Below are 12567 nucleotides of genomic sequence, written 5' to 3' on the forward strand. Positions count from 1 at the left end.
ACAAATGATTATGGGTTGTCATTAGACTATGTTGAAAAGATTGTCAATCATTTGATTGTCTTCTGTGCCTATATGCACTGTCAGTTCTTTGATAATAGCATTGGCTAGAATAATGAACCCTCTACTGTGTATTAAAAATTACCTTGATTTCCTTGACCACTCATATAAACCCAAGACAATAATGCAAAAAAAAACCTGTTTTAGACAGGTTGAATGAAAAAGCATTTTGTACGATCTTGTTTGAGGGAAGCTGTTGGCTGCATTTACCATTTTTATACTGTATTTAAGTATATATGTATTATTTATACAATAATACATTGTAATCAGATATTTAAAGGAATGACATTAGCACAAATTAGGGATTACAGTTCAGCCACAGAGATTTTACAAGCAATGCATTAAATGAAAATCCATGGAGAGTTGGATTTTAACCGTAAATTGGAACATGGACAGTGGGTTTTTATGCTAGTAGGTGAACTGTGAAATTTTCCCTGTACATTCTTGATAAGTCAACTTTAAGAAGCCTGTCTTTCTCATTTAAGATGATTTAAGGAAATCCTCCACATTGTATATGAGTTCCTTGGGTGTTATCTGGCCAAAAAGCCAAGCGCAATTTAGGTCTAATTTCTAAAACAGCAACCGCTGTGAGTTCAATGGAGTGGAGGATTGTGGCACTGTGGCTCCTCCATATGAAGAGTGCGTGGACATTTAAGATGATGAATTAATTAACTGCCAAGAAACTATTTTTCAACAAGAACATTAGAGAAGTCAAATGGGACAATAACAGTGATAAGAATGTTGTTAATTGCATTTAGGGAACTTTATATCAAAGACGTGGCTTGACGTAATGAAAATGCATCATTCAGAAAATGTCACTTCGAAATTCATTGCTAAAAAGGGCAACAAATCCATTGAGTCTTTCAGTAAAACTGCAGCTAAACTTTTGAACAGGATTAATTTGCAACTGTTGGACCTCAGAACTCCTCAAATAAAATCTAACATCACAACTCGATAATCCACATCTGGTGGGGGGCAGGGTGAAGTTGGGAGGTAGACTACGTGTTGGCTTGTGTTCAGAAGGAAGAGGTAGTGTTTAATTTTCAGTTGGACTGAGCAGCCAAGGAAAAGGGCAACCCTCTCAGCAAAATCACCACTACGGACGCCATTCATTTAAGAGCTTCTCGAGTGTGTCATCTCATTCCAATAAAAAGCCCAAAGGTTACTCTCCAAGCCCCCTCCTGTCTCTCTAACACAACACTCCATCTATTTTTTCCTACCTTTTTTTTCTTTTCACAACGACCCTCTGTCCATTAACTTAATGAACCCCTTCTGATGTAGCACATATTTCTAGTTGTCCATTGAGAGTCAATCAGGGTGACAACGGAGGTGTTTAATTGTGCCTCAGAAGTATAGAATTCAATACTTTTGCACATCTCAGACTACTTTTAGTACTTCACCTTGAGTAGCTCTAAAGTTTTTAAAGGGCTAGTTCACCCAAAATGATAATTATCCCCTTAACAAGATAAATCAGAAAAGAATAATCCAATAAACCACTAATGGCCTTAGATCAAGATTCTATCTATAAATTCCTGAGACCCGAGCATGATTGTTGTGTGCATTTTTCATTTCCCTTTTTGATTTATAACTATTAGCATTTAATAAACATGCACAAAAAAAATACAATAAAAAAGAATTGATGTCCACATAAGTGGACAGTGGGACTAAGTTGTGACATTTTTTAATATCAAGCTACAGAAAGTCTGATTTTGGTTTTTTTTTTACAAATTGTTTATTATGTTTCCAGTACTGTAGGTTATTCATGTTTTTATAGATGTTACAGACATTACATCAGAAATTAATTTGGATTCAAAGTAATGGCCAGCATCATCATTAAATTAATTTAAATTATGCGTTGCCTATAGTGAAGCCAAAATACAACATACACCCATGTGTGTGCAGGGTCACACAAGTTTAAAAAGGAAAAAATAGGATTTCTTAATTATTTTGCTTAAGTCTTTACAAAATCATCAGTCTGTGATCGCTAAGTGTGACATGTTCACCGACGGCCAATTAATTGCCTTTGTGATGAATCTTAAAGAGCAGTCACACATGCCCTCGCATGGCAAAATATAGTAATCTCAATAGGAATCTGAGCGATCGTGAATTTTCCACAGTGGAATTCTGCTATTTGAGAATTTCCCCTGAGGATTTCACATGGAGTTCAGGTTTGGTAAATTTTGACAGGTAAATACCTGACGTTGACCAATGGTAAGCTGCTTGGTTTGACAGTGACCTCTGTTTGGGCAGTGCTTCATACACAGAAACACTGAATATTCACAATGGACAAGGATATAATTTATTTTTAACTTAAGTCTCACAGAGTATATAGTGTAGCAATAAATAGAGTCTGCTTGACAATTATATTTTTGCTGGTTTTACACATGCTCAACATTTTACCCATGGAATTTCGCAGTGCAAAGGTATGTGCGAGCACGCCTTTAGACTCTAAGTTCTGGCAGTGTCAGAAATGACTGCTCCTACGACAGCCAGATGGGATTTAACACCTAGTCAGCACTGTCAATTGGGATGATTGGGACCAAATTCCTGGCTATGATGTGTATTGTACAGTCTGCAGGGTTTGTCACGGTTCATGAATTCGCTGTCTCCTTCATGTCTCGTGTGATTGTTGTTCTACGTGTGTGTAAGCGTGTGTGAATGGGCGTTGCCACTTGTTTCATTGTTTAGTGCACTTGTCATCATTCCCCGCACCAGCTGCTGCCTATTAACTCCCCTATATCAACTCATCACACTCTCCTCTCTTTGTCAGATCGTTGTTTGGTGCCCTCAGTGTTGTTTCTTCGTTTACCTGTCTGCAGTCCTGTTCTGGTTTGATTCCTGTTCCTGTTCAGTGTCTTCGTGGTCTCGTCTCGTCTGGATGTTTACTCGTACTGGATTCACCACTCTTTGTACCAGCACGCTGACCATCTAGCCACTGCGTCACCAGCCCACCCGAACTCCAGCACTGCATTGTTTTCCTTCACTCTAATAAAGAGTTAGAGTTCCGTCTAGTGATTGTGACAGGGTTGGGGAGTAATGGAATACATGTAATGGGATTACGTATTTAAAATACAAAATATAAGTAACTGTATCCCACTACAGTTACAATATAAATAATTGGTATTTAGAATACAGTTACATTCAAATAGTATTTTGATTACTGAAGAGATTACTTTGCATTTTACTGTCATTTGTTTCATTGAATATTTAGTCCTTTCAGATGGAAAACATTTATACATATAAATGATGTGATCCAAAGTGCATTTGAACAGCAGTGAAACACTTTCTTATGATGTGCTACATTCATACGAGCAGACAGAGAAGTAAGTTTGGAGCAGAAGAAATAGAAATAAACCTTGTGTAAATTGTCAGCTTTACACTAAGCTAAAATGCTATTTACATGCACGTGTTAGGCACAATAATATTTATTTATCAAGAAAATTCACGTTGGATCATAGGCTAATTTCTTTTTTCTAGTAAGACCTTTGATATTAGGGCAAAATTTGTATTCTTGATAATATTATTTGTATTGTTTTCCTGTAAAAAATATCGAAAAATAAATTTGATTTATCTTGTTTTAGAAACAACACTGCATAAGATATTTAGGTTTTTCAGAGAATGTATTTTTAACATGTGTATTTTTTCTTACTGTATTGGCAGAGTTTTAATAGTCAAAACAAGTGAAAAAAATCTACCAGTGCTAAAAAAGTAATCCAAAGTATTTAGAATACGTTACAGACTTTGAGTAATCTAACGAAATACATTATAAATTACATTTTACAGCATGTACATGTATTCTGTAATCTGTAGTGGATTACATTTCAAAAGTAACCCTCCCAATCTTGACAGTCTGACATAATGTCACACAGTATGCCACAGTGTGACAAGCAACAATCACAAAAGACAATAAAAATGGAACAGCACCCATCTTAAGTATATAGGATTATTTTTGTTTGTTTATGGTATGCCAGGCAAAAATCCAAAATTGAATAGCTTAGAATAGTAACAGCACACCACTCCTCAATGAGCCGCATTATTTGAGCTAAAAAAAAAAGCATTGCGGGTAAGTTATATGCCATAGTGTAATTCTTAGAGTTAGACCCATTCTGATGTAGCACATATTTACAGTTGTCCAATGAGGATAAAGGATCAGTGTGACAATGGAGGTGGTTGATTGTGCATACAAAGTGTAGAATTGAATGCTTTCGCAAATTTCAGACCAATTTCAGCACTTCCCTTTAAGTAACTGTGGTAAAGTTCTTAACAAGATAAACCAGAAAAGAATAAGGCATGAAATCACTGCAGGCCTTAGATGGGGATTCCCTCTTTAAAGAAAACAAAAAGCCTTTAACAAACAGGATTTCTTAACGAATTCGCTCCACCACTGAAACAGAATCTTAAAAAGAAAAAGATTTTCAGGGCTGTGTCGGCTGTGTTATCTCCTCTAACTTTCTTATTTAATTTTTGCCTCACATAAAATGCAAATGTACTGTCAAAGCTGCTGCATGTGAGGTGGAATGCGGTACAAATCAGCGGTCTATCTGGGAATGAATTCAAATTAGGAAAAAGCTTCATTAGTCTTGGGCATAAATTATAATTACCCTGTATATGTGTAAATAAATCTCATGGGTCAGCATGGCTATAATTTATCAGCCTTCCGATAATGCTTCCAGAGGGACTATTCTGGACAGTGAAAACACATTCAAGAGTTCTCTTTTTCAAGCCAACATGAAATCAAAACTGAACCTATATGTACAGTACTTTCTTAATACACATTCCTGGTCTTATTGTAAACAATTCATCTGTGAAAATGGCCTTTGGAAGATTTTGGGTGACAAGAGACAATTAAATAGGAATGAATGAAGGAATTAATATCTTCTAGATCAATTGTTCTAAACTAGTTTTGCTTCAGGACCCAGATTTTACATTGGACTTTGAGTGGCAACCCAATACAATTTCAAACTGTTTATTGTACTAAAGTAAACAAAAATGATCTTAAAACGTTCATTGAATTTAATAATATTACCATGAAATGCCTAGGCCCAAAAATATGGAAGTTTATTAAGATGACATAGGCTGAATATTGTTAGGTTTATGTCTGGGGCTAAACTTAGTAAAAAAAAATGTCAATAGCATTGTTTCTTGGTTCATTTATTTTTCTCTATGGGAGTTAGTCATGTTTTTTCATGTTATGTATGAGCCAACTCATGTGATTTAGCCATCTCGTACTATTGACTATTACGACTTGTCATGAGAACAGGTAGATCTTTTTGTAATTCTTTTTTTTTATCAGTCTCTCTCTCTAAAAAACAAAAGTTGGTTTATATATATATATCAAAGGATTTAGTAAATATTACAAATGGTAAATGGTCTGCACTTATATAGTGCCTTTTTTAACCTTAGCAGTTACCAAAGCACTTTACACTGTGTCCCAATCACCCATCCACACTCACACTCATACACCAATGACGGCAGAGCTGCCATGCAAGGCGCTAGCCTGCTATTGGGAGCAACTTGGGGTTCAGTGTCTTGCCCAAGGACACTTCGGCTGGGTAGTCGTGTGGGCCAGGAATCATACCACCAACCCTGTGATTAGTGGACAACCCGCTCTACCACCTGAGCCACAGCCGCCCCTAAAAATGTATTGACCATCTTAAAAAATAACAACAATTAACAACTTCCAATATTAGGACAGATTAGGGGTGCAAAAAAGATTAAGTGCTAATTTTTCTTCAAACACTTGGGATCTACAAGAGTTAAAGAGTCAATGAATTTCTTCTGAAATTCCCTGATTGGATCGCAGTCTTGAACACCTGCAGAAAGAGAGATAAGCCACTTATCTTCTGAATGTTCCAAACCCACTGTTTCCACTTCTATTCACATTGGATTATGGGGGAAACCCACAGTAAAAAAAATACATAATTGCTCTTTTACGGTCATAATTACAGCATCACAGAGCTTTGGATAGTGTTTTCACATAGAAACAGCATTATTACATGCAAATTAAAATCAAATGACGCAATACATGTTGAAACAAAAACATCATCTGTTTCAGTTTTAAACTGGAAAAAGACAATTTGTTATAACTGTAATAACTGTTTCAGTTATTTTTTTATTGTTTTTAAACATAGACTGTAGCCTACAAACAGTGCCCCTTCTAAGCATCTCTCTGCCATTTCTCCTCAGGGTAATAAGAAATGAGCTGCAACTCCTAATTACTATTTAATTAGCGGCTTAAATGACTGAAATAATGAAAGGGATTTTTCATGGAATGACCATCAAGTTGAAGAATTGACTTGCACCATCTATTTACAGAAGGTACTGACAAATCTACAGATGGAACTCTCTCAAAACATGGTCTAAACTAACCTCAAGTTCTCCTGAAATGCCTGACTAAACCTGTTTTGGCTCATACACAAGCAGAATGCTGAACATCATAAAGGGAGATGCACAGACATTTGGCAGAACAGCTCTCTGACTAAATAAGTGTGTGATTTTGCCTGTTCCAAAATGGTGATTAATTTTGTGTGTATGGCTGCATTCCACGATGTGTCATTTGTTGAAAACAGTCTGCTGTGATGTCATTCGATAATTGAAATGAGTATTTAACAGTCTGCATTATGTTTAGGCAAATATTTAGATTGATAACATTAGTACACTGTTTCATTATTTGTAATAGATTGTGATTGTTTTGTACACCTTAATCAATTACCTTCCCTTTCTTTTATTTTTAATCTATTCCTTTAATTGATAAGGCAAGCATCACTATTATTATTGCTATTGAAAGCGTGATATTACTTTTTAAATTTACTTCAATAAATAAATAAAATATAGATCCCTCAGACTTACAATGAAGGAGGGACCAGAGTCATAATTAGAGACCAAAATATAATAAAGAGGGTGGGCTATTTAGCCACATAGCAACTACCAATAACACTTTAGAAACCAGTGTTGAGTAAAATCTGATTATTACTGTAATCAAATTAGTTTTTAGAATTTTAGTTTTCAGATTACAGTTACAGACTTTCAAATAATTTAATTACTTTTAATAAATTACTTGGGTTACACATTTCTCAAATATATTATTTATGTAGACTTTGAAAAATCATATGTATGTCTCCTTGTGTTTCTGTGACTGCCGAAGGGCGTTGGCCCTCTAATAAGTAATTCCAAGGGAGAAACCTGAAGTGTTTGATGTTTGATTTGCATGCGACAATGAACAAGGAGGAATTATAGACAGTGTTTTGAATTTGTTAAGCAAAAAAAATAAAACTTTTCTGTGAAAAGTATTTTTTCAAGTAATATAATTAGTAATGTGGTTACCTTTCAATGAAGTTATCATTAAAATAATCTGATTACATTTTATAAAAACATTTGTAATTTGTAGTGGATTATTTTTTGAGTAATTTAACCAACACTGCTAGCAACTACATAGCAACATGCTAACAACCACCCATAACATCTTAGCAACCACATAGCAATGCCCCTGGTAACCACCCACAGCACACTAGCATCATAGCAGTAATTGCTGCACAGGCAAGCGCCGTTCACTTTTTTTTCCCAGAAAAAGTACAAACCTAGTTTCATTTGTTAGTGTATGCTGGGTGTTTATATCCTAAAACCTATGGCATACGTATCACAGTTTTGAATTTATCACGTTGGCTAATTTTTTTAAATAGTCTTAACATTCTCTAAACTGTACAAAACTGTTTGAATGTAAACTGTTATATGAGACATCACAACTCTATTGCATGTCTGCAAAATGTAGTAACTCCCCCAAATAATTTCATTCATGCTTCAAAACCTAGTTATTGTGTCAGTAAATTGGCCAATGCCACCAAAATGAAAAGTTTTTTGTCATCATGTGAGCCGTAGGCTACTGGTCAAAATGGCAATCAACCCTGGTAATGTTTGTGATATACAAATATCATTTTTGTATACATTTTTGTTGACTCTGACTGCTTACTGTACAATACAAGAATGTCAGTTTTGTCTATCTGAATGCTATTGTGTATCACACTGAGCTTTTTAGATACCGATTTAAACAGTAGTTAAATGTTTACTGGGAAAAGTCAATACTGTGTAATACTGTAGTACACAGAAAAAGGATATGCACATTTGTATGTATACAGTAAATTTATTTTTGTAGCAATGTGTTACATGTAAACAGAAAAGTCACATTTGCATGTCCATTTTTACACATTTCTCACATGTAAAGTAATACATAGTGAACAGACAATTGCCACAAAATCCATGCAAAACAATTGTGGTAATTCTCTGTGAGTTTCAGTCTAATGCCTGCTGGTAGCAGCCTGTTTATGCAGGGCATTTATCAACCAATGTTAGCCTTTTGTCTCGAGTCGGCTTTAGTGTGCATGCTGTTGCCGATCTCAGTTTCTGAGATACTAACTGTGGTCATTACTCGTCCTGTGTAGTGTATTTGAGCAGTGTATCCAGAAACAAAATGTGTATGAGCATCATAAGACCATCAATAACAAGACTCAAGGTTTTATCTCAGTACAGAACAACTATTTACTTTCATGTTGAAGAACGAACTGTTAGTGAACAGGCAGGCAGGCAGGCAGGCAGGCAGGCAGGCAGGCAGGCAGGCAGGCAGGCAGGCAGACAGACAGACAGACAGACAGACAGACAGACAGACAGACAGACAGACAGACAGACAGATAGATAGATAGATAGATAGATAGATAGATAGATAGATAGATAGATAGATAGATAGTTAGATAGATAGATAGAAGTTTGAGTTATGACAAGAATTATAAATACAATTTTTCCTTAATTGATTAACTATGTTTTTAATTTGTTGGCTCCATAAAGGTGTTACAAATGCCCTTTGGCAATGCCACTACATAAATATCTTAAGATTTCAATTAAATTCCAACATTATGCTCACGCTCTTTGACTGACAACCACTCCAAAACCATTTTCCTCTTTTACAGTTTGCCTTTGGCAATAAAACTTTATATGACACTATTATACTTTGGATATTCTATGTGACAAGGGCAAATCACAGCTGTCTTGACATTTCTAATAGCTTCATTGCATTTTCGCATCCTAAAAATAGTACCTCTAGACACTCAAAGGCAAACTAGTCTGATTCCACAAATGATGTCACCTGAAAATGATAAAATCCAGCTCACGCTTTTGCAAGATGTTTCAGTAACGGCACATATAATCCTTTTAAAATATCATATTGTGATTACAGATTCTGATAATGTTCTTCAAACATACTTGAGCATCAATTCGTAACAATGATTGGGCTAAAAAATTATGATTCTGAGAAAACCAATGCTAGAGAGGATTTGTTTGTGTCTATTTCTGAAGTATGTTATTTGCATTTGGTAGCCTCAATGAAAAAGTGGATGTGATTTGCTATGAATGAACAAAGATATTAATTAATGTAGAGGTGTTTAAATCAGGTAAACACGAAATTGATTTTTAAAGAGTATTCTTTGATACATTTGTCATTTAAATCACTATTCAGAAAAACATAATGCATCATTTCTATTTGTCTATTTCATTGCTGTTTTTCCTGAAAATTGAGTATAAGTCATTTAGATATCCTTGTGTGCATCTCTTTTGGTAAAACTTCCTGGTGATGTCCCATTGAAAAGTTTTGTGCTTCTTTTCAATTTGCTCTAATCCCTCATTGTTTATTTGATAAAAATATACTTTTCAAGGATTTATCTCTTCTCAGAAGTAGAAAAAGTTATCTGTTATCGTATAAACCTTATATAGAGCAGTCCCCTGAGATTGCAACAGCTGTTGCTGTTACTGCTGTTGTTGCTGCTGCAGCTCAATTAATCAAACTGATTGCATTAAGATACATCTCTTTTCTCTGATGTTTTAATTATATTGGGGATTTCTTGAGACCCTTGATTTATTGCATTCACTGTTGTGATGCATTCTTATCTATGACATTCCACTGATTTTCATAGGCATAACTTGAGAATGTTTTTTTATAATCAAGCTTATGATGCCAAGAAGAAAAGACAGCTGCAGGGAACTCTTTTAGAGATTCCGAAATTGAAGAATTGTGATGTTTCCAATGTTATTTGAGAACTACACTCACTGAGCACTTTATTAGGAACTACATGTACACCTACTTATTCCTGTAATTTTCTGATCAGCTAATCGTGTGGCAGCTGTGCAATGCATAAAATCAATTAGATAAGTGTCAGGAGCTTCAGTTAATGTTCACATCAACCATCAGAATGGGGAACATTTTAATCTCAGTGATTTAGAATGTGGCATGATCGTTGGTGCCAGACGGGCTGGTTTGGGTATTTCTGTAACTGCTGATCTCCTGGGATTTTCATGTGTGCTCAACAGAAACTCAACAGTGTCTTGAGTTTACTCAGAATGGTGCCAAAAACAAAAAACTCAGTTAAGTTTCAACGTTAAGCATAATTGTTTGACCATTAGTTGTAAAACAAAAAACAAAATACAACAACATTTGACTTCTTTTTAAGAGTTTCATGCCATATTTGGTATCCTTGGAAAGTGTCATTATTTAGGGTGATGTCATGTGTATTTTGTTGGTTCATGTTTTTCATGTCTTTTATTTTGAAATACTAGTTCCTGTTTCATGTCATGTGGTCCCCTTGTCATGTGATTTCATGTTTCCCTCCATGTTCATATGTCTTGTTTTCAATGGTGTATTGTCTCGTTGTCTTGTTTAGAGTTCTCAGTGTTTATTAGTGGTTATCTTTGTCATGTGTTCTCCCACGTTCATGTATTTTAAGCCTCATGTTTTCCTTTGTCCATTGTCAGGTATTGGTATTTATTTATGTAACTTTGGTTGTGAGTTCTAGTTCATGTCAGGTCTAGTTTATGTCAAGCCAATTTTATGTCTAAGTCAAGTTCATGTTTATGTTTCATTCATGTTTGTATTTAGGGTTTTTGGATTACACGTTGGAATACATTTGCACTTGAGTTCTTTACTCCATCGTCTTTGTCATTGCCAGTGCCAGCAACATTGTTACAGATGTTGCAGAATGTTACAGGTGGAAAGTGTGCTAAGTGCTAAGATTTTTGCAAAGGGTTTTGTTACCCTGAATCCTTAACACGCTGTAATCAGCAACCAGTGCAGATGCAAATCAACATTTTGGCCAATCACAGTCTTACTCTTGGGCTGATACGATAAGAAAATTGGACAAAATGTTTTCTGCTCTCTCAGCATGAGTCTCTTCACTGGTCCCCATTACCTCAGCATGTTAACATGCTACAGCCAGATAAAAAAAAAGAACTCATCCTGTAACACACTTAGTAAATCTCCTTCTCCATGCCACCCAGCTGAGAGATACAATGAAACATCATTTTGGCCAAAAGCCCCTTTTAGCATCACGAGATGGGCATCTCAGTGAGAGGCTGTTTTTACCATCACTATAATCAGAGGTCCTCTATATACCCACCTAAGGCAAACACATGACTGTTTAAACCCGGTTAATGAGATTCAGCTTAAGAAACTGTGGAGGCTATAGTCAGGAGGACAAATTTGCTGGTGCCCTCATCTGTGAGCAGAGTGCTGGCCTGTTCTTATTTGGCTGTTTTGGACTTGCCAGACAAGACTGGGTTTCAATTCACAAGCTGCTCACTGCTCGAAAAGCAATCTCAACACATTTGTGTCCTTGCGTTGTATTTGGGATTTTGAGTTATCACCATGAAATAGGTTTATTTTAAATCTGCCATTCATGGCGAGACTATGCAAAGGAGTTTTTACAATCTGTCAGACATATTTATCTACAGGCTATTTCGTGTAATATACACACTCGTCTTTAGACATGTTCCGAGTGCTGCGAATGTCCCACCTCACTAGTGTGTCCGTCAGCACTCATTATTGAAGATTTCTTAAACAAGGATAGATTTTTCAAAACTTGTTCAGAGGACGTTTTAGGTCACAAAGTGAGGTTGGTAACACTTTACACTAAGATTTTATTTGTTAACATTAGTAAATGCATTAGGTATCATGAGCTAACCATGATTTTCTGATGTGCAGTCAGTCGGTCAATATTGCAAAAAATACCTTGACAGGGTGATCAGTCTTGCATTATCCTCAAGGGATTTATTTTGCCATACTGAATGGCTGACAGTACATTATACCACTTATTGCACGACTACTTTCCAAATCTAAAAATTAATGGACAAGATTTATTGATTTGTTTGAAATTAGAAAATTCATTAGATTTTTTTTTTTAGAAGAGACTGCAGAGTGATATGAGATCATAAAACTAGCCCAACATATTGGTAAATTGATTGCCAGGTACAATGATCAATAATACAGATTAACAGTTATTATACAAAACTATATGACAGCAGAGTGGTGCGACTGACCCATCAGAATCAAGTATTAGTATGTAAGTATTAATTATTATTATTATTATTAATATTATTATTGTCAACCATTGCTTGCTCTGTTTAACAGTACATTTAATAAATATATATGTCGTTCCTGCTTATAAAGTACATTATTGATAACCTACTAATTTAAAA

This window comes from Xyrauchen texanus, chromosome 16, assembly GCF_025860055.1.
Source record: "Xyrauchen texanus isolate HMW12.3.18 chromosome 16, RBS_HiC_50CHRs, whole genome shotgun sequence".
Classification (NCBI taxonomy): Eukaryota; Metazoa; Chordata; class Actinopteri; order Cypriniformes; family Catostomidae; genus Xyrauchen; species Xyrauchen texanus.